This window comes from Symphalangus syndactylus, chromosome 24 (genome assembly GCF_028878055.3).
Source record: "Symphalangus syndactylus isolate Jambi chromosome 24, NHGRI_mSymSyn1-v2.1_pri, whole genome shotgun sequence".
Classification (NCBI taxonomy): Eukaryota; Metazoa; Chordata; class Mammalia; order Primates; family Hylobatidae; genus Symphalangus; species Symphalangus syndactylus.
This window is the reverse complement of record NC_072446.2, coordinates 68855923-68882629: the sequence shown is the minus strand read 5'-3', so window position 1 is coordinate 68882629 and position 26707 is coordinate 68855923. Positions and strand designations below refer to the sequence as shown.

General features: G+C 36.3%; 1 long non-coding RNA gene across 1 annotated transcript in view; it reads left to right on the top strand.

Moving 5' to 3' along the window:
* LOC129474561 (uncharacterized) overlaps nucleotides 1-26707 on the top strand; it is a 315006-nt gene that overhangs the window by 243174 nt on the left and 45125 nt on the right. Inside the window, exon 4 of the long non-coding RNA XR_010119433.1 lies at nucleotides 7142-7180. This is a non-coding gene — a long non-coding RNA (uncharacterized lncRNA). The remainder of the gene's footprint in view (nucleotides 1-7141; nucleotides 7181-26707) is intronic.

Sequence of the window (26707 nt, the reverse complement as noted above, 5' to 3'; positions counted from 1 at the left end):
GGATATTTAGTTTAGAGTTGTCCCCTGGTGACTTCTGGGGACTGGTTCCAGGAACCCTTGCAAATACCAAAATCCCAGGATACTTGAGTTTCTTATGTGAAATGGAATAGTAATTGCATATAATTTACACATATCCTCTCATATAATTTAAATAATCTCTCCCTTATTTATAATACTTACTACAATGTAAATGCTATGTAAAGTAGTTACTATACCCTATTTTAATCTTCATTGTTATATTGTTATTTTTATTGTTTTATTTTCAACTATTTTTGATACACGGTTGGTCTTATCTGTGAATGTGGAATCCATACATATGAAGGGCCAACTGTATTTAGTATATTGGTTATGCATCTATTACTGCAATCAATTTTAGAACACTTTCGTCACCACAAAAAGAAACCCTGTACCGATTAGCAGTCAATTACACATTCTCTCTCTCCCAATCCCTGACAAATACTAGTCTACTGTCTATCTTTGTGGATTTGCCTATTCTAGATATTTCATATAAATAGAATGACAAAATGTGTAACCTTCTGTGACTACCTTTTTACATTTAGCATCATTTAAAGGTGTAACTATCAGTACTTGATTCCTTTTTAATTGTCAAACAATATTCCATTCAATGGCTATAACACAGTTGATCCATTTGTCATTTTATGGAAATTTGAAATGTTTCTACTTTGTGGCTATTACGAATAATGCTGCTGTGAATATTGGTGTTAAATTTTTTGTGTAGTCATATGTCTCCACTTCTCTTGTGTATATACCTAGGAATGCTATTGCTGGATCATAGGATACATCTATATCTATTTAATGTTTTCTGAGGAAGCACCAAACTGTTTTCCAAAGTGACTACAGCATTTTACATTCACAGCAGCAAAGTATGAGGATTACAATTTCTCCACATTCTCTTCAATAATGTTACTGTCTTTAGTTTTTGTTATAGCCATCCTAATGGTTATGAAATGGTATCTCAGTGATTTAAGTTTGCTTTGTTCTTTTTTTTTGTTTTTTGTTTTGTTTTTCTTTTTTTCTTTTTTCTTTTATTTTTTATTTTATTTTATTATCATTATACTTTAAGTTTTAGAGTACATGTGCACAATGTGCAGGTTTGTTACATATGTATCCATGTGCCATGTTGGTGTGCTGCACCTGTTAACTCATCATTTAGCATTAGGTATATCTCCTAATGCTATCCCTCCCCGCTTCCCCCTCCCCACAACAGTCCCCGGAGTGTGATGTTCCCCTTCCTGTGTCCATGAGTTCTCATTGTTCAATTCCCACCTATGAGTGAGAACATGCAGTGTTTGGTTTTTTGTCCTTGTGATAGTTTGCTGAGAATGATGATTTCCAGTTTCATCCATGTCCCTACAAAGGACATGAACTCATCATTTTTTATGGCTGCATAGTATTCCATGGTGTATATGTGCCACATTTTCTTAATCCAGTCTATCGTTGTTGGACATTTGCGTTGGTTCCAAGTCTTTGCTATTGTGAAGAGTGCCGCAATAAACATACGTGTGCATGTGTCTTTATAGCAGCATGATTTATAGTCCTTTGGGTATATACCCAGTAATGGGATGGCTGGGTCAAATGGTATTTCTAGTTCTAGATCCCTGAGGAATCGCCACACTGACTTCCACAGTGGTTGAACTAGTTTACAGTCCTACCAACAGTGTAAAAGTGTTCCTATGTCTCCACATCCTCTCCAGCACCTGTTGTTTCCTGACTTTTTAATGAACACCATTCTAACTGGTGTGAGATGGTATCTCATTGTGGTTTTGATTTGCATTTCTCTGATGGCCAGTGATGATGAGCATTTTTTCATGTGTTTTTTGCCTGCATAAATGTCTTCTTTTGAGAAGTGTCTGTTCATGTCCTTCACTCAATTTTGATGCGGTTTTTTTTTTCTTGTAAATTTGTTTGAGTTCATTGTAGAGATGGAGTTTTGTTCTTGTTGCCCAGGCTGGGGTGCAATGGTGCAATCTCGGCTCACCACAACCTCCGCCTCACAAGCTCAAGCGATTCTCCTGCCTCAGCCTCCCGAGTAGCTGGGATTACAGGAAGGTGACACCATGCCTGGCTAATTTTTTATTTTTAGTAGAGATAGGGTTTCTCCATGTTGGTCAGGCTGGTCTCAAACTCCCGACTTCAGGTGATCTGCCCACCTTGGCCTCCCAAAGTGCTGGGATTACAGGTGTGACCCACCGCACCCAGCTGCGTTGTTCTTGATGACTAATGATGCTGAGCATCTTTTCATGTTCTCATTGGCCATTTGTATATATACTTTGAAAAATGTCTTCTGAAAGTCTTTGTCCATTTTTAAATTGGGTTTTTGCTTTGGTTGTTGAGTTGTAAAGGACCATTATGTATTCTGTCTAGTAGACCCTTATGAGATATTTGATTTGAAAATTTTCTGTGAGTAGTCTTTTCACTTTTTGATAGTGTTATTTAAAACATGAGAGTTTTTAATTTTGAATTCCAATTAATCTAATTTTTTTCTTTGGTTCTTGTGCTTTAGGTGTCATATTTAAGAAACCACTGCCTAATCCAAAGTCAGAAACATTTGTATTCATTGTTTCATTTAAGAGTTTTAAAGTGTTATGAGGCCAAGCACAGTGGCTCATGCCTGTAATCCCAGCACTTTGGGAGGCTATGGTGGGACAGTTGCCTGAAGCCAGGAGTTCAAGACCAGCCAGGGCAACATGGCAAGACTCTGCAGTGGCACAATCATGGTTCACTGTAGCCTTGAAACCCCCGGCTTAGGCAGTCCTCCCACCTGTCTCCCAAGTGCTGGGACTAAAGTCATGTGCCACCATGGCTGGCTAATTAAAAAAGTAAAAAAAAAAAAATTAAAAAGAGTTTTAAAGTGTGAGCTCTTACTTTTAAATCTATGATCCATTTTGGGTTTAGTTTTCTGTGGGATGTCAGGGAGGGATTCAAATTCATATTTTTTTCAGGTGGATATTCAATTGTTCCAAAATTATTTATTGAAAAGACTGTTATTTTCTCCACTAAACTGTCCTCTTACACTTATTGAAAATCAGTGACCATAAATGTAAATTTTACTTCTGGAGTGTCACATCTATTCTATTGATCTATACATATATGCTTGTGCTACGACCACATTGTCTTGATTACTGTAGCTTTGTAGTTAAGTTTTTTAATTGGGAAGTGTGAGTCTTCCAATTTGTTTCCTCTTCCTCTAAAATAATCTTCTTCATGATTATTTTAGCTCTTCTGGGACTTTTGCATTCCCTTCTGAATTTTAGGATGAGCTTCTTAAATCTGCAAAAATTTTAGCTGGGATTTTGGTAAGATTGCATTGAATCTTTAGGTTAATTTGGGGAGAACTGCCATCTTAACAATATTAAGCCTTCCATTCCATGAACATGGATGTCTTTCTATTTATTTAAATCTTCTATCTCTTTCAATAATACATTGTAGTTTTTTAATACAAATATTTAACTTATTTTGTCAAATTTATTTCTAAGTGGTATATTCTTTTTGATGATGTTGTAAAAGGAACTGTTTTCTTCATTTTGTTTTTATATGATTTATTGCTTATTTAAAGAAATACAGTTGCAATTTTGTATGCTTTCATCCTCCAACCTTGCTTAAGTGTTTTTTTTTTTAGTTCTTTTAATTTTATAGTAAAATTTTAAGTTTTCTATAGGCAATACTATGCCATCTGCAGTGGAAATAAATTTACTCCTTTTTCCCCTTAATTTGTTTGACTTTTATTTCATGCCTAATGAAATACCTAATTATTTTCATGCCTGATTTTCCCAGCATCAACATCCAGAACAATGTTGAGTAGAAGTGATGAGAGCAGACATCCTTGTCTTATTCCTGATCATAGTGTAAAACATTCAGTTTTTCTGATATTAGATGTAAACATATGGCCTTTCACCATAAAGTGTAATGTTAGCTGTGACTTTGAACAGGATGCCTTTTGCAAGTTCAGGAAATTTCCTTTAATTCTTAATTTGTTCAGTGTTTTTATATATACTGGTCAAATATTTTCTTCTGGATGTATTAACATGATCCTGTGGTTTTTGTACCTTATTCTATAAATGATGTAACATATGATTGATTTTTGGATGTTAAACTAACCTTGCATTCCTGAGATGAATTCTACTTGTTCTGGTATATAATTCTGTCTATATTTGCTGGATTCAGTTTGTTAGTGTTTTTAATGATTATTTTTGCATCTATGTTGATAAATAATATTTATCAGTTTTTCTTTTTTTGTTATATCTTTGTCTCATTTTGGAGACACATAGAATGTGTCAAGAAGTATTCTTTTTCTTCTACTTTCTTTGGAAATGTTTGGAAAACCTGGCATTTCTTCTATAAATGTTTGTTAAAATTCACCAGTGAAGCTATTTGGTTCTGGGCTTTTCTTAGTGCGAAGCTCATATATCACAAATTCAATCCTTTTATCCCTTTACATGTCAACTCAGATTTGGTATTTTTTTTTCTTGAATCAGTCTTAGTAGTTTGTACCTTTCTAGTGATTTGTCCATTTCATCTAAGTAATCTAAAATCAATGTGTTGTATTTTTATTCATCTCTAAATATTTTCTAATATCACTAGTGAAATTCCCGAAATTTCTTTAAAGTCTATTGCAGAGTCAATCTCTGTATGATTTCAATCCCTTTAAATTATTAAGAAGTATTTTGTGTCATAATGCATAGCCTATACTTGAAAAAAAAGTGTATCGTGTTGCTGTAAAGTTTTTTATAGACATTTATTAGTTTATTTTGGTTTGTAATGTTGCTCAAGTGTTCTATATCCTTCTTAATTTTCTATCTAGTTATTTATTCATTCCTGAATGTTAGGTATTGAAATCGCTAGCTATGAATATTGAATTGTCTGTTTTTCCTTTCAATTCCATCAGTTTATGCTTAAGATATTTTAGGACACTATTGCTATGTGCTTATATATTTATAGTTTTTAAACTTTTCTGATGAATTGATACTTCATTATTATAAAATGCGTCTCTATGACTCTTGGACAATTTTTTGTAAAAACCTATCTTGTTCAATAATGATATCCACTCAGTTGTTTTGGTGATTTTTTATTTAGCATGGCTTTTTCCATTCTTTTATTTTCAACCTATTTGTGTCTTTGAATCCAAAGTGTGACTTTTGTAGATAGCATATGTTTATATTGTGTTGTTTTAATTCATTATGTGAATACTTACTCTTTAATTGGAGCATTTAACCCATTTATATTTAATGTAATTTCTGATAAAGTAGAATTTCTGCCATTTTGCCATTTGTTTTCAGTGTGTGACTGCACATTTTTGTTCCTCTTGATCTTCATTACTGCCCACCTTTGAGTTAAATAGATACACTTTGGGTGCCATATTAATTCTCTTGTTTCATCAATTTTAATCATATTTTTTGGAGTTATTATCTTAGTTGTTGCCCTAGGGGTTGCAATTAATGTCTTGGCTTAATATGATTTTGTTAGATTAATACCAACCTAATTTCAATAATATACAAAAACTTTGCTTTTATAGCTTTATTCTCTTCCCCTCATTGTACTATCATTATAACACAAATCACTTCTTTATATATCATACACTCATCAACACAATTTCCTAATTATTGTTTTATGTATTTGCCTTTTAAATTTAGATAAAGAAAGAATTACTATATATATATATAGTAATATATAGATATGTGTAAATATATATACACATATATCTTGTCTTACCTATCTGCCTGTGTAGTTTTCTTTACTGGATCTTTTTTTTTAACTGTACATGGATTTGAATTATTGTAGAGCATCACTTCATTTAAGCCTAAAGTATTCACTTTAGTATTTCTTGTATAACAGGTCTACTAGGCACATGTTCTCTCAGTTTTTGTTTATCTAAGAATGCATTTATTACTTCATTGTGTTTATTTTTAGAACTTTATATATGCAAAAATATTGAGAAGATAGTGCAGGCAGTTCTCACATATTCTACACTCACTTTTCTCTGTTATTGGCATCTTACATTAGTATGGTATCTTTTTTTTACATTTAATGTACCAATATTGATACATTATTTTTAGTTAAAGTTCATGATTTATTCAGATTTTCATAGTTTGTACCTAACACCCTCTATTCTTTTTCACCCAGAATATTATGTTGCATTTACTCAACATGTCTCCTTAGACTCCTCATAGGTGTGAAAATTTCTCAGATTTTCTTTTTTTTGATGAGTTCAATAGTTTTGAATAATACTGGTCAGGTATAATTTGCAGAATTTACATCTATTGGGATTTGTTTGATATTTTTCTTATAAGTAGATAGCAGTTATGGATTTTATGATGAAGACTACAGAAATAAAGTATCATTTTTATAATATAATATTGAGAATACATACTATCAATGTGACATCAGTTTTGATGACTGCCTTGATCACCTTACTGAGCTAGAGTTTGTCAGGTTTCTCCACTGTAAATCCATTTATCCTTCTTTATCATACTGTATTATTTATTTTAAAAAATCACTATTCACAACACACACTTGAGGAGTGGAAACTTTTACTCTACGTCCTTAAAGGAAGTATATATATGTAAATTATTTGGAATTATTTGCACTGGAGATTTGTCTATTCTCCCACATTTATTAATTTATTCAACCATTTATTTATATCAGTATAGACTCAATGATATTTATTTTATACACTGGGTTATAATACATATGATGGTTAATACTGAGTGTCAACTTGATTGGATTGAAGTATGCAAGGTATTGTTCCTAGGTGTGTCTGTGAAGACGTTGCCAAAGATATTAATGTTTGAGTCAGTGGACTGGGAGAGGGAGACTCACGCCCAATCTGGGTAGGCACCATTTAATCAGCTGCCTGTGAGGCTAGAGTAAAGCAGGCGAAAGTTGAAAAGCAGACTTGCTGAGTCTTCTGGCCTTCATCTTTCTCCCATGCTGGGTGCTCCCTGCCCTCAAACATCAGACTCCAAGTTCTTCAGCTTTTGGACTCTTGGACTTATACCAGTGGTTCGTCAGGGGCTCTCAGGCCTTTGTCTACAGACTGATATTCATCCACAGCCAATAGCTGCACTATTGGCTTCCCTACTTTTGAGGTTTTGGGATTCTAACTGGCTTCCTTGTTTTTCAGCTTGAACACGGCTATTGTGGGACGTCACCTTGTTATCACGTGAGTCAATTCTCCTAATAAACTCCCCTACATATATACATATATCCTATTAGTTTTCTGTCTCTTTAGGGAACCCTGACTAATACAATACATTACTAATTTACTTATTTTGTTACTTACACTTTTTCCAGCATTGGCCATTTGAAGCTCTTTCAGTTGGCTTTTTTTTCACTTTGAAATAATTCCAATTATTGTGAAGTTTTTTGGTTTTTGTTTTTCATCACCTCCTTACCTATTGTCACAAATATCCTAAGCTCATCTTTCATATTTTCTGCCCCAATCCTCAAATCAGCCAGTTTTCCAAAGAGTCTTGATAACTTTAATTGGAGAATAAAATTGGAAATCAAGATCTAAGTGCTAAATGTGCTGGTCACTACTGGGGTTTCATTGCTTCTAGGTGATCTCAGCTGACAAAGCCAGGAAATATATATGTGTATATATATATATATATATATATATATATATATATATATATACACCCATGTATATACCTATATCTATAAATGCATATCTATATGTAACCATCAAAATCTATAAATGTTTCTATATGTAACTACCAAAATATATATTAAACTAAGCATCAGTTTATACTAAAGTCTTCAACTGACATCTCCCACTCTAACTCATTACACATGGACCAGTCTAACTTTCTCCCCTTGCTGTAAACTTTTATTCCAATTGTGAGAAACCTACCTCCCACTTTTCCATCCATTTACTTAATTGATCAATTCTAGTGTATATATCTAGCAGTGTCATAATCAATAACCTGTAACCCCCATGAATACACTGTTATCAATGATAGTGTAGTGTCTTGCACCTTTTGTTTTTGCCTTAAGTTTCACAGACTCCACGTATTTCTAAAGTTACTTAGGTCAACACCTTTTTCTCAATTCTTTTAATGAAGTTGTTTCATACATTGGTAATACAGTTAAACTGTTTTGTTTTATTACATTCTGCATTCTATTCTGGAATTTCCCCAACCACCTAAATGATTTTTTTATTGCACACTTTAATATTCACTCTATATGCTATAACATTCAGTGGGTTTTGACAAATGCATAGTGTTCTGTCTGTATGAGTACATTATAATATAGAATATTTTCACTGCCCTAAAATTTCCTTTATGCTTCATATATTCAACTTGCTTCCCTCAAACTCCTGGCAACCACTCATCTTTCTACTGTCTCTACAGTTTTGCCTTTTCCAGAGTGTCATAGAATCCAAATAGTACAGAGTGTTTTTTTTTCACTTAATATTTATTTGAGCTTAATCTATGTCTTCTTGTGGCTTGACAGTTCATTTCTTTTGATCACCAAATGGTACTTCATTGTGTGGTTATACTAGAGTTTGTGTTCTGTTTATCCATTCACCTATTTAAGAACATCTCGGTTGCTTGCAGGTTTGGCTATATGAATAGAAATTGTAAAGACATTCTAGTACAAGTCCATGTGTGGACATACATTTCCAGACAGATGGGTAAACAGCTAGAAATGTGATTGCTAGTTTGTAAGATAATATTCGACTTTATAAGAGACAGCCGACCTATCTTCCAAAGTGAGTGTGCTGTTGTTATTCCCACCATAAATGAATGAAAATTCCTCTTACTCTCTGGGATGGCAATTTTGTTGGATATAGAATTCTTAGTAGAGACTCTGCCTTTCAGTATCTGAATATGTCAACCCACGCCTTCCTGACCTCTGTGGTTTCTGATGGGAAATCAGCTGCTAATCTTATTGAGGATCCCTTGAAGTTGATGAGTAACTTTTTTTGTATTGCTTTTATTAATTTCATTTTGTTTTTGACAATTCGACTATTGTGTATCTAGTTGTTAATTGTCGAAGAGTTCACTCTACTTGAAATTTGTTGAGATTCTTGGATGTGTTGGTTGCAGTTTTATAAAAAAAAAAAAACAAATTTAGGAACATTTTGGCGTTAATACTTCAAATAGTCTTTCTGCTCATTTCTTTCTTTTCTGCCCTTCTGCTATTCCCACTATACATATGTTGATATGCTTGATAGTGTCCCGTAAGTCTGTGAGGCTGTATTCATTATTTAAAATGCTTTTTTCTATTTATTCACCAGTCTGTATCATCTCAATCAACCTATGTTTAATTTTAATGATACTTACTTCTTCCAGCTAAAATACGCTGTTAGGCTATCTAGTGATTTTTTCTTATAGTAAAATTTAACATACAAGGGTGTAAAATGACTTCCTGTTATGCAGCTAAAATGAATAAACATAAACTAAAGGCTTAATGTATGATTTGTGGAAAAGCACTAAACTGAAGTCAAGGATCATAAACTTAAAGAAAATTAGAAGCTCAGTATTCCAAGGGACCTCATACACTGCAGGGTTCCATCATTCCGAAGTTTGATTTCCACGCAATATCATATTTGAATAGCTGTTTCTATTCTATTTCAATACAGGTCAATTACCAAAGGTATGACTCAGGGCAGGTGTCCCTAAGTTTCCATTCCTATAAAATAAGGAAGTAATATTTTGTGAACTATAGTCTTTTTTGAAGTTTTAATATTTTATAATACCATTTGATAATTCAAAATGCTATTTGGGAAAACAGTACTTTTGAATAAAGTAAAAACGGTGTTGTTGTCGTAATAGCATATTTTGAAAGTATTTTCTGATTAACTTATGTTGAAAATCTTACCTGACATTATTTTAATATATTCAGGTAATATTATGATTATTTTAATACATCCTCTTACTAGCCCAGTAATGCATGTTAGATGAATGCCAGTTGTGTGCTTACCAGCATTGCTTTATTTGGACTGGATTTACAGGATTTCTTTGAATGCAAAGACTTGGAGATAACATCATCATCATCCTTCTCATCATCATCAACATTATTTTATAACTGGATAATGTCTAATACTTCTATAGGATATAATAATTTATTAAAATTTATCCTGGGTTTTCATTTACCAAAAAAAGGTGACTTGTCAAAGAAAAATGATAGATTTTTGGTAGATAAATTTTTTTCTCAATATTTGGAAAAATATTGTTTCAAGTATTTACCTTATATTAAGGGGCTATTTCCTTCGTGTGTATATGTGTATATTGTTTATGTGTGTTTTAATATACATATGTGCACACCATCACTGGTAATTATCCTGTTACTGAGTTTATTGGGTTTAATAAACCCAGAATTTTTTTCCCCAAGGCTACTACTGTACTCTCTTTTGGGTTCTCTGGTGCTTTAAAAGCTGCTGTGCTTGTCTGGGGACTTTCAGTTATCTCCTTATATTCACTTGTCATCAAAAGAATTTTGGAAAATGGCATGATGTGTGGGCTGATCCATAAAGCTTGGTCACTTATGCCAAAGAATTGATATTTATGCAAAATAATGAAGCTTTATGTTGGCCTTATCAGCTTATTCCTCTTAGTTTCCTGGCTATTTGCATCACCTATCATAGCTGTTTGGTGATAACGTGTAGGCAATGGCTTAGTTTTAGAACATCATTAGAAAAAGGGTTTGTATGCAAGCCAGTAAAAGAAAGGAAATAAAGAAATTATTTAAGAGAAAGTTAAGCAAAAACAGGAGTGAACTGTTTAAGAAAAGCTGTATTGTCTTTAAAAATGTTCTTGACTAGTTAAATGTCATAAGAGGGGGTAAAATATACTTTTACAAATAACGGTATTTTAAGAAAGCAATTGTTTTCTCTGAATTTCAGTTAGAGACATTTAACTTTATTAAAGTAGTTTTAATCATAAAAAAATCAAAATGTAATCTTTTCATTTCTTTTAATTGGTGAAAGATGTATGGATTTTCGAATAAGTTTATATATTGTTATAGCAGGGTTTTTTATGAGTTTTATATAATGAACCTATTCAATAACTATCTTTGCTGTCATATTTCTCATTCACCATTCATTCTCTCAAGTGCATCTGCATTGTCTAATACTGAATCATGCAAATAAGTAAACTGTATCAAAGAAGAGAGACGTAAAAGGGAAGAAGTATGACCAAAGCATAATGAGTCTTAAATTATCCTCCTCACTCTCCTCCCTGATGTTATTCTTACAGCTCCACAGTCCCTCTCATTTACTTACATTGATTTAAACTTGTTATTTTTGTTGGAAAAATTCCCGTGTCTTTTTCATATGTGTTTGTCTGTATTCTTCAATTAACCTAGAAACTATTCCAGGGGACTTGGTTCTCCCAACGGTTGAGAGAACTAGCACTTTGTTGAGTTGTGGCTGCTTCTGTGTGGTGTGATGACTGGCAGACAGAGTGTCCATTGTTGTTTTTAACTAGGATGATGAATTGTGGAAGTTAATATTCTATGTATGACATCCTCCTGTGACCCTATCTCCAGCTCTCCTATCTCTGAAACTCTCTGGTAGAAAGAGCAACAGATGAATCCACACTGTTATTCCCCTTAGACTGATAATGGAACCACACAAGAGATACTACACACTTTTATTGTGGGCAAGAAGGTTTTAGGCTAAGAAAAACAGGAGAAAAAAACCAATGTTAGTTTGAGAGCAAAGGTCTAGATTTTTGTACCAGTCTAAGTGTAGTATTTCTGCCAAAATTTTTCAACCATTTAACATGTGGATAGATCTTTACACAAAATCAAATCATGATGGAAATGTGCTGCATGTTTATTGCTATCTCAATTCCCTCATTATTAAGGCAGTATAAAAATGACTCTTATTTCACAAATGTCTGTAGAAAGCTTGTGGCTAAAATGTAAGTAGACTGAAAATGGGAATATATCTTAAAGACAATTCAGAGTCAGTTGAAGCTATACTACATGAAAAACTGTTAACTCTCCTGTTTTCATAAATGCCAAGTGCAGCATATTTTAAATTTTAATTTGTGTTTGTATTCTTGGGAATTTTTATCCCCCTTCAGCCAAGTCCTCATTTATTTGTTTGCTCACATCTGTCCTAGAACATTCATATTTTATAGCAAGTAAAATGCCTGGTTAACCAAAGCTACTAATCCAGGAAGGAGAGTTCCAGCAAGAAGCATTTCTAGAATGAGTTAGAAACATACAAAATGAGCAAAGGCTGAGTAATGTTTTGGCATTAATGCTGGAAGCAATGCTCACAACCAATTTACAGCTTTGCAAAGTTTGGGTTTTAGAGCAATCCCTGTCTCCTTATCCATTAGCAAGGCTGTAAGGTTGGTAACTGGGTGATTCTTGTCAGGATTAGAAGCAAGACTCTATGTGCTGACAGCTTCCAACAATACAACATAAAAAATGCAACTGTTGATATTTTAATTTGCTTCTCTCTAATTTGTAACAGCTACTAACTGCCTGATTAGTCAAGGGACATTCTAAAAAGAAGTATACAGGGGCAGGGACTGTTGTGATAGGCTATTTCTCAAGTTAATAGCATAACAACATTTTTGAAAGAGGGCAAATAGAGATATTCCAAAATAGCATGGAGAGAAGTAATTTCATTATTAACTTTATTTTTATTGGGTAAAATATACATAAATTAACAATTTTTAAGTGACAAGCTAAGTGGCATTAATTACATTCACAATGTTTTACCTCTACCATCATCTCTGGAATTCTTTTCTTCTTTCCAACTGCAACTCTGTACTCATTGAACGACAACTTCCTATTCTCCCCTGCCCCCAGCCACCGGCAACATCATTCTACTTTCTGTCTCTGTGAATTTGATTACTTTAGGAATCTCATATTGGTGGAATCACAGTGTTTGTCCTTTTGTATCTGGCTTATTTCACTTAGCACAATGTCTTCAAGTTTCCTCCATGTTCATCCAAGTTTCAGCATGCATCAATTTTCTTCCTTTTTAAAGCTGAATAATGTTCCATTGTGTATATAAACTACATTTTATTTATCTATTCATTCGTCTATGCACATTTGTATTCCTTCTACCTTTTGGTTATTGTGAATAATGCTATATAAACTTCATTTTTATAAAATGGTCTCTGCACCCAATGAGCTACTATTTTATCACAGTATTTCATGGTGGATTTCAGGATAGCAAATTCCTTTGAAGAACTGAGACCCAGATACATTTTACTGAAATCATAGATTTTATATACACACATATATGTATATATGTTTTAGTCATAAAATATTCCCGGGAACCTTTAAATCAAGCAGAATGCCCAGTTTTCCAGGTGGCTATCTTATGTTTTTTTCTTCGTCATCTTTTTAAAAAATATTTTTTAAAATAGACTATTCCATGTGGGTGTTACTTCTAGTTTTAGAGAGCACAATTCTGTTGTCCATTCTTCTGTAGTCTGTGATGAATAAAACAGAGGCTCCCACGGTATTTTCAGTAAGATAAAACCAAGACTTAATTGGACATGGTTCATTCATGTGCAGTATTTCTGGATCTACTAACTGTGTCTGTTTACAAGGGAAAGGTGGCTGCCTTATCTTTCAGAATGGAGTGATATATGCACCAATCGCCTGTGATATTTATAGGGGGAGGGCTCTGTTCCATGGATTTGGGGTTTTATGAGATCCCCCTTGGTGGGATGCCTTTTAATTGCTTGAGTTATATTAGCGCTTGAGGTAAGATCCTTTTCTCAAGTGTCCAGCCAAAGCCCCAGCTCAGCCCTCCTCAAAGCCACAGTAAAATTGCCATGCTTAAGTAGGGTAGGAATGCTAACATCCTAGATCTGAGAGAGGTAATTTGGTCCAAAATGCACTCCAGTAATGTTTATGTTTCAGATAAAGTGCTTACAACACTGCCACTGCCCTTTTGACCCCCATTTCCTTGTTCATGTGCTTCTAGGAGAAAGTGATACTTAAATTCAAATCTTTACTTTTATTAGCTCCCAGAGTGAACTAGGATTTCAGTCCAATCTTATCTCTGGTATAAACATCCTGTTACCTTTCGTATCTTGGAGATATCTTGGAAAAAATGATTAAATACCTTCCATCAAGTGAACAAATAGAAACTCATCAGAATCTTTCTTTCTTCTTTCTTTTTTTCTTTTCTTTTCCTTTCTTTCTTTCTTTCTCTTCCTTCCTTCCTTCCTTCCTTCCTTCCTTCCTTCCTTCCTTCCTCTCTTTCTTTCTTTTTCTTTCTTCTCTGTGTTTTTTCTTTCTTTCCTTCCTTTCTTTTTTTTTCTGTTCCTCCCTCCTTCCTTCTTTTCTTCCTCCTTTTCCCCTTCCCTACCTGTATTTTCTCTATTTCTATTTTCTCCCTTTCTTCCTCCTCCCCACCCTATCTCCTTCTCTCCCTGACTTTCCCACTTCCTGGGTCCCCCTCTTCATCCCTTTTCATCTTCCCTCCCTTTCTCCTTCCATCCTTCTTTTCTTTCTTTTTTCCTTCTTCCTATCTCCTTCCCTTCTTCCTTCCTCTCTCCTAATTTTCTTCCTTATTCCCTCCCTTCCTCTTTCCTTCCTGTTTTTTCTTCTTTCTTTTCAAATATATGAATATATATATTGCAAACTCAAGGCAAATCATTTTCACAATTTGTAGTATAATGGAGCACACTCTTTCTTCTAAAGATAATTTCTACTTTTATAGCATTGTAAACAAAAAATATTGCCTCCATAATTTCTAATATTCTGCACTAGGTAAAAGTGTTCTCTGTGGATCAATTAATGGTTGATCTTTTTAAATATCTTACAAATATTCAAAATATGATTGTTTTCTCCAATATTCTCCACTTTCTGTGTTCTCAATTATTTCATTGTAGAACTAAACTGCCTCTTGAAGCTTCCAGAGATTTTGTTTTGCTCTTTGCCAACTTCAGCAGCCTTTGTTCATGAAATTTTTAATTCTCGAAGTGTTCTCTTTCTTTACCTTAACATGGATAATACCTGCTACTCTTTCTGGCCATTGTAGAAAACATGGCCTGTACAAATTCAAATGCTATTTTCTCTGGAAAGGATTCCCTAATCTCCCTCAAGACTCCACTAAGTTTAGTGTTGGACTTCTCCCCTCATACTTTCCCTTCCTTCCCTGAACATGGTACTTGCATATTTACTTGACTTTTTGTCGTTAGACTACAGACCACTTTGAGTCAGGGGTTGTGTATTGTTCCCTGGTGTATCTCCCTTGCCTAGCAGGGTGGCTGGCTTCTGAGAGGTCGCAAATAAATGTATGTCTAATAACTAAGGAAGAAGAGAAACCGTACACATCAAGAAGGAGATCTGAGATTACCATCATAGTGGAGAGCTACCTAACTTCTCCATTCCTAATATTATACTGTCTTACAAATATAAACTCTAATCCTCAAAATCTCTGAAAGAGAAATGGTTCTGTAATACAAATAGGAAAACTGAGGCTTGAGGAGACAAATCAATACTGATAAAAAGCACACATTGACTAAAAGTGGCAAATTGAGAATAATATGAACATCACAAATAGTAATAGTTGTTCATTGGTGGAGTATTATCACTGAAAATGGTGGGAAAACACCAAAAGGTCAAGCAAAAATGTCACAGCCAACTTTGATAGATCTCTGGAAAATGGTCAAAAGTTTGCAACAACCAAGCAAACACTGAAAAGAGGAAAAGGTAATTCAAAAATAGTAGGAACATTTTCCAGTGTTTTTACTTGTTCTTGCTCTACACCCCTCCTTGATTTGGTGGCAAATTTGATAATAGTAGCCCATGTTGCCAGTTTGGGACCCTGGTCCTTGGTTCTGGAGGAAGAATAGCAGATCTTACTCTCAAAGAACTGTATTTGACCTGTCTGTTGTCTGCCTAAAGACTCATGCAAGATGCTTGACTTTGTTTCACCTAACTTGAAATTCTCTTAGAGCAAAAAAGCAGCTACACAGAGGGAATCATTCAAAAAGATAGTAAGGCAATGATAAATAACATGCAGTTGCTTGGAGCAAAATAATAAATCAAGGAAAACAGTTGACACACTGAAATCCTGGGAAGAAAGCTGGGAGTTTCTTTGGGAAAATGAGGCATTTAAAAGCACTATGTGCACTGCAGAATTCAGGAAGACATATAGTTGCCAGGGCAGGTTGCATGCTTCAGAAGAGAACTGAGAAAACCCTAAACTTTCATCTCTGGCTGATCTTTAGGCTCAGTGCAAGCAGGAAGTAAGGTCTAAAGTTATAAGTGGCATAGATAAGTACTGCAGGAGTGCCCATTTCACCATAAAAACACTTAACAAAGTAGAAATAGCAGGAAACTTCCTCAATCTGCTAAAGGGCATTTATGAAAAACTCAAGGCTAACATCATCCACAATGGTAAAAAACAGAAAATGTTCCCTCTAATACTAGGAACAAGACAAATTTCACCACTCCTGTGCAATATTGTGCTTGAAGTTCTGATCAATGAAACAAGAAAAAAAATAAAAGATATCCAAATTGGACAGGAAGAATCAAAATGATCCTAGTTCACAGATGCCATACTCTTATATGCAGAAAAAGCTTACAGAATGCATTAAGGTGCTAGCAGAGCTAATAAACATTTCAACAAAGTTGCAAGACACAAAAGGAGCGCACACGAATTTACTGAAATCTCTATAGACTAGCGATGAACGATTCAAAAAGGAAATTAAGACAGAAATTCCATTTATGAGAACATTCAAAATAATAAAATACCCAGGAATAAATTTAAGCAAGAAAGTGAAAGACCTGTACACTGAAAATTAAAAATGTTTCTGAACAAGTTATGGAAAACATAAATAAATGTAAGATCGTTCTGAGTTAATGGATTTACTTTATGAACAACTGATTTTTGGCAAGGGTTCTAAGACCATCGAATGGGGGAAGAATAGTCTCTTCAAAAATTGGTGCTGGGACAACTAGATCTTCACATGCGAAAGAATTAAGGTGGACACTTACTTCAGAACATAAACACAAATTAACTGAAAAAAGATCAAAGACCTAAATGTAAGAGCTAAAGCATAAAATTCTTATAAGAAAACATAGTATTATACCCTCAATAATGAAAAGAAAATAACCCAATTTAAAAAATATAAAAATAATTTGAATAGATATTCTTTCAAGGTAGATATACATATGTCTAATGAGCACACAAAATGAAGTTTAATATCAGTCATCAGGAAAGTGCTAATCCAAACCACGATGAGATATCAACTAATGCCCACTAACATAGCCACAATAATGAAAAAAAAAAAAACACAGAAAATAACAAGTGTTGGCAAGGATATAGAGAAAAAAGAGCCCTCATACATTGCTAGTGGAAATGTGAAATGCTTTAGCCACTGTATAAAGGTTTGGCAGTTTCTCAAAAAAATAAATACGAAATTACCATTTGACCCAGTAATTCCACTCCTTTGTATATACTCAAAAGTATTGAAAACAGGTTTTCAAACAAAGACTTGTACAGCAATGTTCATAGCAGTACTATTCCCAATAGCCAAAGGGTAGAAATTACACACATAACCATCCATAAATGGATGGATAAATAAAAAGTCATATATATACATAGAATGGCCATTATTCAGCCATAAAAAGAAAAGAGGTGCTGATATGTGGACCCAAGGGTGAATCTCAAAAACGTTAAGCTAAAGAAACTAAACACAAATGGTCACTACTATATTATTCCACTCATATGAAATCCCCACAATAGATAAAGTAATAGAGACACAAAGAAAATTGGTAGTTGCCAGGAAATTAATGGGGGAAGAACATAAAAGTGGCTGCTTAGTGCATATGGGCTTTTCTTTTTGGGTCATGAAAATGATTTGGAACTTGATATAGGTAGGTTGAACAACATTGTGAATGTACTAAATATCACTAAATTGAAATGTCTAATTGTGTTATGTGAATTTCACCTCAATAAAAAAAGATATGTAAAAGAATGACAGAAAAAGATTATAATTCACTGAACTGAAAAAATCTGAATCCATAGTGATATTCATAAAAATGTAGAGAGAGGGAGGGAGGGAAGGAAGCATAGAAGGAAGGAAGGAAGGAAGCAAGGAAGCAAGCAAGGAAGGAAGGAGGGAGGGAGGGAGGGAGGAAGAAAGGAAAGGAAGGGAAGGGAAGGGAAGGGGAGAAGGGGAGAAGGGGGAAAGGAAGGAAAAGAAGGAAAGGAAGGAAAGGAAGGGAGAGAGGGAGGGAGGGAGGAAGGGAGGAAGAAAAGTATTTTCATGGTTTTTAAGTGTCACTTCACAGATTACTTTTTAATATAAATGGGGAAATCTACCTTTACAGTAAAGATATCTGGCAGACAACATCTCAACCCAGTAATTTTACTTAGCATTGCCAACTATGGAGCAAATTGACATCACAGGCCCCCTAGTAGGGTGCAAAAGAAAGAAGGCAATATCTGCTGTGTGATACTGTTGCCACAGATGCTTACAATGAATCATATCACATGGAAATAATCAGATGATTCAGATGTGGAACACATCATATGATAGTCTAGACTCTTCAAAATGTCAATATTATCAAAGATGAAATAATATGAAGGAGTATTCTAGGTTAAATAAGAATAAAGAGAATTTGACAACAAAACATAATGGGTAAGCCTTGATTAAATCTGGAATCAAGGGGAAAATAAACAATCCTAGCTGTTAAAAACATATTTGGAACAATTGGGGAAATTTGATCATGAGTTGTACAGTATGTATACGATGGTGTCATTTATTCATTGCCTCTCAGCTTCTAATAAACCCTTCAATATACACTCTGTGATAAACAGTGAAATTTCTTTAAACATTTCCCCTTTAAAAAGTGAGCATGATGTTAAGCTTTCTAAGTAGAGGGTACTGGAGAGACTTTACAGGAGCAAGAGACTCCTGCAATTTCTATGCCAAGGGGTGGCCACTGGGGAGGAGAGATCAGTGGTGGTGCCATGGAGCCTACCCCAGCGTAAGACCCATAACATAATCTCTCTGCCACCAACCTCTGCCTGGCAATGGCCTTTCTACAAACTTCTTAACATGGAAATCAATATCCCTGCTTGGCTTACATAAAGCTGCCTATAGCACAAAGGGTTACACGCAGAACACTACTTGTTCTACGAGTTTCTATGTGGTCTGCACACAGCCTACCTATGCCCTAGGTATTCAGGCAGAGCTGCCACTCCCTCCGAAGTGGTCTGCATACTCTGAGGTCCTCCCTACCTATTGTCACCTGGACTCCCGCTGCCGCTGGTTACTCATTGCCAGCTTTTGCAGCTACAATCCAGAGGGTTGTCTATTTGCCCAGAATCTCAAGAATAGCTCCAGACTGGTGAAACTATTTAACTTCTTGGCTATCTGGTGGCTAACCCACCTGTGCTATGAGGTCTGAACTCCTTTTCAAGTTTGTTCTTCTCTTGGCACTCTCTCTCAGTCCTGGGTTACTATGTAGACTTCACCTGTATTTTATAGTTAGTCCTTTACTATAGTTAATAATTTTACAGTTTAACTTACCCTTTTTAACATACTTTCTGGTATCTATCTCCTGACTATCCAGATTGCTACAGAATTGCTATCAGGCATAGTTCCAGAAAATATACCCCCTAAAGATGACATATTAGTTTCCCGGGCTTCCATGACAGTTACCCAAACTGGGTGGCTTAAAGCAGCAGAAATTCATGGATCTCACAGTTTTGAGGCTAGAAGTTAAAAATCAGTATCACTGAGCCATAGTTAAGCTGTGGGCAGGGCCTCACTCCATCTGGAGGATCCAGGGGAAAGTCTGTTCCTGTCCGTTCCACCTTCTGGGGGCTTCTGGCATTCCTTGGCTAATGACTATTTCACTCCAACCTTGAAATCTTCTTGTATCTTTATATGGCCTTATCCGCCGTACGTATCAAATATCTCCTGCCTCTCGCCTAGGGCTACATGTCATTTTATGTAAGGCCGACCCAAATAATTCAGGATATTCTCTCCATCTCAAAATCCTTAATTTAATCTCATTTGCACTCCTCAGCTTCTTTTTTACCACATGAGATAAAAGTCACAGGTTTCAGAGATTAGGATGTGAGACATGTGAGACGTGTGGTCTTTTAGGGGGAATTTTTTCGGCCTACCTCAGATGGGGTGTGAGGTAGCATGATCTTTACCAGTGAGATATGGGTCTGAGCATGATCTTTACCAGTGAGATATGGGACGCTAATAACCAATGGCACCAATGGCATGAAATGACATTACAATTAATGAAGCCATCATCTGCAGCTGATTATAATTAAGTGCCGATTGAAACACTTACCTTGGGAGTTCAAGTGGGTGCTGTCCTTAACTGTATGGCAGTAATAATGACTACGAAGGCTGCAGTGTGAAATAGTTGTTTGTTTGTTTGTTTGTTTGTTTGTTTGTTTAGTGCACTTGAGTGCTTACATAGAGAAAAGCTAAGATCTATTATCTTCCATTTCGGGTCACGGTCTGAAAAATCATACAGCTTTCTTAATAGCCGTCCATGACATCCCTATGACAATTTTTTTTTTTTCTACTATAATAGGTGCAGGGCCAATATTGCTGAAAATCAGACACAAATTTTAATTGTGAGAGTTGTTAAATTACAATGACAATTGTATTAAAAGTGTATTATGACAATTCATAGTATCTCAAAGTTTCTTATGTTAAAGGCTATTGATTGAAAAGTAGTGAGATTCTAAAAATTGGCATGAAGACATCTGGTTGAACCCAGGTAAAACTGATAATCTTGAACCCTCGACTCATTCTGAGCGTCTCTTACCAATAGAAATGGCTGGCCATCTGGTACTCCAGGAGTTTGCCTTTCTCAGCCTGAAAACCCTTTGATACAGTCAGTTGGATTGGATGCCTTGGAAAGTAATGCTTATTCTTCTTGGGATCCATCACAAACCCCCATCTCCATTGTCACTAGGCCCAAAGCTAGGGTCAAATCTCAGTGGGCTCTGGGGTGGCAGACAACATAACCCATGATCAAATAGCAAGACCTTGCTAATATATATTGGCAGAAACCATGGAAATGAGTGAGAATATTGTTTAAGGATATTAGACCAAAAAGGAAGCAATGTAACACTAGATTTTGCTGTATTAATTGATATTAATTAATGAACAGCCTCAATCGGGGTGGTTCTTGGCAAAGATGAAAGAAAATCTCCCCAGTGGCAGACCTTCATGAAGTGTATTTGTTGTCTATTATATCTGGAGTGAGAAGTGGCCAGAGTGCAGATCTATACTAATTTATGAGCACTTGCTAATTAATGGTTTAGCTGAAGAGTTAGGGACTTTCAAAGAAGTAAACTTAGAAGACTTGTAACAAATGTGTTTGGGGAAGAAGTATGTGGATTGACCTCTCAGAATGGACACAGACTGTGAAGATGTTTTGGTCCCATGTGGATGCTCAGGAAAAGGCATCCACTGTAGTTAGTAATAATGTATTGTATACTTAAAATTTGAGTAGATCTTACATGTTCTCAATATTTAAAAAAGTACTATGTGACGGTGAGGAGTATGTTAATTAGCTTGGTTGTGATAATCACTTCACAATGTATATAGTCAAAACATCACATTTTAAGCCTTAAGTACATAGACCTTTGTCAATAACTCAATAAATCTGGGGAAAAATAAGTAAACAAAGGAATATCTCTGTGTATGTTAGCCATTCTGTTTCCCCAGCCACCCCAGTGCTTGCCCAGTGGACTGATGAACATAGTGACCATAATAACACGGTTGTAGTCTATGTCTGGGCTCAACAGGAACTTCTTACTAAGGTTGACCTGGCTACCACTAATGTGTAGCCTGATCTGCCTTTTTTTTTTTCCTTTTAATTCTTCAAAATTTCTTTTCAAAAATGTATATAAATTTATGGCATGCATCACATCAGTCAAATAATGTACATTATACTCATTAAGTGATTTATCATCACTTCCCTCACTTCCACTCTTTCACCTTTCCGAGTTTCCTTTGTCTGTTATTCCACATTCTACATCCATGCATACACATTATTTAGCTCCCACTTATAATGTGAGAATATACAGTATTTGTCTTTCTGTGTCTCACTTGTTTCACTTAAGCTAATGTCCTCCAGTTCCATTAAAGTTGCTTAAAAAGACAAAATTTTTTTTTTGTTTTTTTACTGCTAAATGGTGTCACGTTATGGACATGTGCCACATTTTCTTTGTCCAGTTATCCACTGAGGGACACTTAGGTTGATTCCATATCTTTGCTATTGTGAATAGTTCTTCCACAAACATATAGGTGTGGTTATTTTTTTGATATAATGATTTATTTTCCTTTGAGTGGTTACCAGATAGTGGAATTGCTGGATTGAATAGTAGTTCTATTTTTAGTTGTTTGAGAAATCTCCATACTGTTTTATGTTCCCACTAACAGTGTATAAGAGTTCTCTTTCCTCCACATTCTACCAACATTTGTTATTTTTTGTCTTTTTAGTAATAACCATTCTGACTGGTCTTAGATCATATCTCATTGTGGTTTTAATTTGCATTTCTTTGATGATTAGTGATATTGAGCATTTTTTATACACCTGTTGGCCATCAGATGTCTTCTTTTGAAAAATGACTATTAATATTCTTTGCCCACTTTTTAATAGATCATTAGTTTTTGTTGTGGAGTTGTTGTTGAGTCCCTTGTAAATTATGGATATTAGTCCTTGTTGGATAAATAGTTTTCAAATATTTGTTCCCATTCCGAAGTTTGCCTGTTTGTATTCCTTTTTCTATGCAGACGCTTTTTAGTTTAATTAAGTCCCATTTGTCTATCTGCCAATTTTGGATATCAACATTGAGTTTCCATTGTGGCACCATTCCCTGGGGACCACCCTGCCACCTAGCGGCAGGTTGATTGAATTGGCTCTCTTCCATCACGGAAGTGAGAGATTTATCCTCACTGGAATACACATATGATCCGGATATGAGTTTATCTTCCCTGCTGGTAATATTTCTTTTAGTACTACCATGAATGGACTCAAATAATGCCTAACTCACCATGATGGGATTCCTCACAGTACTGCGTTGGATCCAGAAGTGCATTTCACAGCAAAGGAAATGCAATAATGGGATCATGTCTTAGAATCAAATGGCCTTCCCAGATAGATACCTCATTACTCAAGAGCAGCTGGCCGAATTGAAAGGTAAAATGGCTTAATAAAGACTCTGTTACGGTGTCAATTGGTAAATTACAGCTTGAATGCACAGGATTTTGTTTTATAGGGTGCAGTTTATGCTTTGAATCAGAGGTTGCTGCATTCCATTGTTTTTCCTACAGTCAGAGTGCGTGTGTCCTGGAATCAAGGTGTGAAAGTGAAAATGTCTACTCTATTATCTAATAACCCCCTGCAAAATTTTGCCTCTCATTCTGACAATGTCGAGCTCTGCTGGATTGGAGATCTTAGCCTACAAGGGGAATGCTTCCCCTGGGGGACATGATAGGTCCATAGCAATGGCTTCATCAAATTGAAAGATGAAGTTTTGATCTGGTCACATTAGGCTCCCTCCACCACTAAACAAATAAGCAAACTAACAAAAAAGGGAGCTAAAAGGGAGCTAATCTACTGGCTGGAATGATTGATTTTGATTACCCAGAGTAATTTGGGTTGCTGCTGTAAAAGAAAAAGAAAGACAATGTCTGGAAACTATTTTTATGTAAACAGAAAAAAAAAAAAAAAACACTTTCATAAGAACCAAAAAAATCACACGAACACTCATAGAACCTGGTTGTAACTTCATATCACTGAAAAAGGCACGGAAGAGATAGAAAAAAAAAACCAGTCCTGAATTGCCAATGCCACCCCTCCCCAGATCCTCCACAGTGACTATGTGGTACAGAGAACATCTCTGGTTTCTGGGGGCAGGAGAGCACAGCAATTGTGATTGATTGACCTCAGTGTTGTCCTGTTAGAGAAGAAAGGAAAACTGGACCAAACTCAGCTGATGCCTGCCCACAGAGAAAGCATTTAAACCAGCCCTACCCAGAAAAGAATTGCAAATCTCAACTATCCTAACTTGAATTCCCCCAAACCTCTCCACCAAGGGCTACAGTGCTCTCTGTCTCAAAGTAAACTTGAAAGGCAGTCTAGGCCATAGGGACTGCAATTCTTTTTTTTTTTTGAGATGGATTCTCACTCTGTCACCCACGCTGGAGTGCAGTGGTGCAATCTTGGCTCACTGCAACCTCTGCCTCCCAGGTTCAAGCGATTCTCCTGTCTCAGCCTCCCGAATAGCTGGGACTACAGGTGTGTGCCATCATGCCCAGCTAATTTTTGTATTTTTAGTAGAGATGGGGTTTTACCATGTTGGCCAGGATGGTCTTGATCTCTTGACCTCGTGATCTGCCTGCCTCGGCCTCCCAAAGTGCTGGGATTACAGGCATGAGCCACTGTGCCCGGCCAGGGCTGCAACTCTTAGATGAGTCCTAGTGCTGAACTGGGCCCAGAGACAGTGGACTGGGAAAGAGGGGTACACAACATACTCAGACACCAGCTAGGGCAGCCAAGGGAGTGCTGGCATCACACCTTCCCTAACCCCAGGCTGCACAGCTTGAGGCTCCAAAAGAGACGCCTGAGGAAAGGAAAAGGAAAAGTGGGGAGGACTTTGTCTTGCATCTTAGATACCAGGTTCACCACAGCAGGATAGGGCACCGGTCAGAGTGGTGAGGCCCCACTCCACGCCCTACCTCCCAGATATTACTTCTAGACACACGCTTAGCCAGAAAGAAACCCGCTGCCTTGAAAGGACTCATTCTTGGCAGCATATATCACCTGCTAACTGAAGCGCCCTTGTGTCCAGAATAACCAGAAGCAATACCAAGATACTACATCAAGGGCCTTGGGTGAGCCTCTGAGACTTGCCAGATTTAGGTGAGACTCAGCACATTAACAGCTGAGGTGGCTATGGGCAAAACTCCTTCTGCTTGAGAAAAGCAGAGGAAAAAGTAAAGGGGACTTTGTCTTGAACCTTAGATACCAGGATGGCAACAGAGGGTAGACCATCAAGTGGGCTCTTGGGGTCCCTGATTCAAGGACTTGACTCTTAGATGACATTTCTGAACCTGCCCTGGGCCAGAGGGGAGCTCACTGCCCTGAAAGGAAAGTCCCAGGCTATACAGCATTCACCAAAAGCTCACTTAGCCCTTGGGCCTTAAGGGAATATCAGAGATAGTCTGGGAGCACTCCCCATGGCCTGTGGCAGTGGTGGCTACGGAATAAGACTTCTCTGCCTTTGGAAAGGGGTGTGGGAGGGACTGCATCTTGTGCTTTGACTGCCAAGTCAGCCTCGGTGTAATAGAACTCCAGGTAGATTTCTAAAGATTTTGACTCTAGTCTCTGACTCCCGGACAGAACCTCTGGGTAGCACCTTAGGACACCCTAGGGGCTTGAGGGACCTCATCACCTTGAAGGGAAGGACACAGGCCTGGCTGGCTTTGCCAAATGCTGATTGTAGAGCCCCAGGGCCTAGATCAAACATAGGCAGTAGCCAGGGAGTGGTTACAATAGGACTTGGGTGAAACCCAGTGCTGTGGTGACTTCAGGCCTAACCCAACACAGTCATAGTGGTGATGGCCACAGTGGGGCTTATGTCATTTCACCCCTAGCTTTAGTGGCTCAGAGCAGAGAGACTCTGTTTGGGAGAACATAAGGGAATAGAACAAGAGTCTTCGCCTGGGAATTCAGAGAATTCTCCCAGATCTTGTTGAGGACCATCAAGGTGTTTCCTCCATGAGTCTGCAAGAACTACAGTGTTTCTGGACTTAGGGTACCTGCTAACATCACAACACCCGAGTCCTTCAAAATATCTTTAAAACCTTCCCAAGAAGGACAGGTACAAATAAGCCCACAGGGTGAATATGACAATAAATACCTAACTCTTCAATGCCCAGACATTGAAGAACATCTACTAGCATCAACATCATCCAGGAAAACATGACCTCACCAAATGAACTAAATAAGGCACCAGGGACCAGTCTGAGATGAAAGGTCACATATTTGAGAGACACAGATATGTGACCTTTCAGACCGAGAATTCAAAATAGCTGAGTTGATGAAACTAAAAAAAATTGAAGATATCACAGAGAAGAAATTCAGAATTCTATCAGATAAATTTATCAAAGAGATTGAAATAATTAAAAAGAATCAAGCAGAAATTCTGGAGCTGAAAATACAATTGGTATACTGAAGAATGCATCTGAGTCCTTTAATAGCAGAATTGGCTAAGCAGAAGAATTAGTGAGCTTGAAGACAGGCTAGTGGAAAATACGGTCAGAGGCAACAAAAGAAAAAAAGAATTAAAAAAATGAAGCATGTCTACAGGATATAGAAGATAGCCTCAAAATCTAAGAGTTATTGGCCTTAAAGAGGAGACAGAAAAAGAGACAGAGGTAGAAAATTTATTCAAAAGGATTATAACAAAAACTTCCCAAACCAAGAGAAAGATGTCAATATCCAAGTACGAGAAGATTATAAAAAAGGAAGCAGATCCCTTAACCCAAAGAAGACTATCTCAAGACATGTAATAAACTCTCACAGGCCATGGACAAAGAAAGGATCCTATAAGCAGCAGGAGAATAAACAAATAACATACAATGGAACTCCAATACATCTGGCAGCAGACTTTTCAGTGGAATCCTTACAGGCCAGGAAAGAGTGGCATGAAAACAAGCAAACAACAAACAAAAATCCTTTTACCCTAGAATAG